Genomic DNA, 2,379 nt, shown 5'->3' with positions numbered 1-2,379 from the left:
ACTTTCTCTTTGCTTACACATATACCGAATAGTCTGGCCTATTCTTTATAGATTCTCCTCTGTCCTCATAGATCTGAGAACACTGAGATTACCTTTTTCATTATCTAATCTTGATTGTTTTTAGTTAAGAAGTTTCTTGTAACATACCTTTACCAAAAAATTAGTATTATGGTAATATTTTGAGAACTGAATTTTAGAATAAATAAATAATTAAATAAACACAGGAAAATAGGACAATTTTTGTACTGCTAAGTCTTTTTTTTTTTTTTTTGAGTAATTCTTGTTTTTGTTTTTTTTAAATTACTCTACATACATCAAAATATCTAAGTAAGGAATTATTACTCTCCAAACCTCCTTTTTTCTAGGCACATGACATGCCTGATAAACGCAGGTAGACAAAAATTAAAAATAAATAGATGATGAATAGTAAAGAAAATCACTAAACAATGAAAAAGGGGTTGTATATTCCTAAATGTATCATACATATGAGCTTGGTAGAGTGGTTCCCAACCTTTTTTCAGTCATTTCCCCCTGCACCCAGTTCAGCCATCCAGATTTCCCCCTTCATGCCCCGCCCAGCCCTCATGCCCACTCGCCTGCCTCAGAAATGGGCATGATATTACAATTCTCCCCTTGAATATCATGTCAGTGAGAAATGATATGATCATATCACAATTGATTGGCTAACAACAAATTGCCGCACGTACTATGTGGACATTTTCCGCTTGTTTTAGTTAGTAGGTAGTGTAATTATTTCCCCCCTGGAAGCTTCAAATTTCCCCCCAGGGGGAAATTTCCCCCAGGGGGAAATTTCCCCCAGGTTGGGAACCTCCAAGTCTTAGAGGTTCTTTTAAATAAAAGGCTAAACAAATAAAGTCTCTAAGTAGAAAAATAATGGAGCCTTAGCACTTAGAATCTGAAAAACTTTAATTTTGAGAAAAGGCCACATAAAAGTTGGTGAGACTGATCCAGTGGTATTGGGAGACTTGTTGAAGAGTTCCTTTGTAATGAAGCTGCCCATGCTTGATAATCTGGGTCTTTTACTATTTTCCTCTTGTGTTTAGCCTTTTTCTTGAAAGGTAAATCCATATTGGCATCCATCCTGGCTAGATATGCTGATGATATTTCAGTGCGCGGAAAACCAAAATAGTAATCCAAGTGGCTGGCTGTATAACCAACATTATAGTTTGCTACATCTTGAGCTGCTGCAAAGTCAATAATCCTCTTGCTTCCATTTTTATTCCTAGGGCAGTATCTCCACAATCTTGAGTGTAGAGATTCATTTCAGTTCTGAGTTTGGCAATGAAGACACGCGTCCAAAAGTTCGTCACTTGTCATTCTTTTGTAGACTCAAATATTTGTTTTTTCCCTTCCTCATCAACAATGAATTTCCCTTTCATGGTAGAATGTGACTGGGGAACCTCATAATTCATCACTGCTTTTTGATAAAAGCAATAGGTATCCACTGACTCATCACAATAATCATGATTATTACATTCATCTGTGGAAGAGCAGTGATAAAATCCTGCTAATATGGCTCTTCTCAATTCCTCTACACTTGTTCCAGTAATTTTTTTAATTGCATGTCCATAATAAAAAGTGAGAGCTTCAATAACATCATCTGTGAGCTTATTTTTTCCAGCAAGTAATTTCATCCTTCTCCCATTTACTACTTTCACATATGTCATCTTCAAGTTTTCTAAAGGTTTACGAAACCGCTCACAGACATGGTTGACACATTAAATTTTCCAGACAGTTACTCCTATATCATAGTATGGTCCTTTGCCATCATTCTGTTCTTTTATTTTATCAAATTCAGTGCTATCTCCATCTGACAGCATTGTCTAATAACATAACTTCAAGTCCCTTGATCGAGCCCACAAACGTACGGCTGCGCTCCACTCCATACCTCCACTTTTCCCACTATAGTTCATGATGCACTTGTGCTTGTGAGCTGCCATTAGCTCTCTATATTTCCCATTACTTATCTTTTTACTTTCTAGTTTTCTTTTATGAGAATTAAAGGTCTCACAATAGTTATTCAAAGTTTCATAATCTGTCACAACCCCTGTATGTCTCTCAATTGCAGCTCCAAATCCATAATGTGACGTTTGTCCCCTCTTTTGCCAACTGCCATCAAATGACACACTCGCTGGCAGTATATCATTTACTGGTGTAATTCCCAATTCATTTTCATAATGTCTAAACAATTCTTTAGTATTCATAAGAAAAGTTTGTACTTTAGCAATAGCTATCTCAGTAACACGACTTGAATACCGTTTGTAAGTTTTGAAGCATATTTTCCCTAAACTCAAACACTCGCATAATTTTGTGAATCCATCATACCCTAAACCCAGCAACATTGATAATGTTTTCACA

General features: G+C 36.1%; 1 pseudogene; it reads right to left on the bottom strand.

The window, feature by feature from the left end:
* Positions 1-909: 909 nt before the first annotated feature.
* Positions 910-2,078, bottom strand: LOC137646388 (uncharacterized; annotated as a pseudogene).
* Between the last annotated feature and the right edge of the window lie 301 nt (positions 2,079-2,379).

Source organism: Palaemon carinicauda, chromosome 9, assembly GCF_036898095.1.
Source record: "Palaemon carinicauda isolate YSFRI2023 chromosome 9, ASM3689809v2, whole genome shotgun sequence".
Classification (NCBI taxonomy): Eukaryota; Metazoa; Arthropoda; class Malacostraca; order Decapoda; family Palaemonidae; genus Palaemon; species Palaemon carinicauda.
The sequence above is the reverse complement of the archived record's forward strand: the minus strand, read 5'-3'. Positions and strand labels throughout refer to the sequence as shown.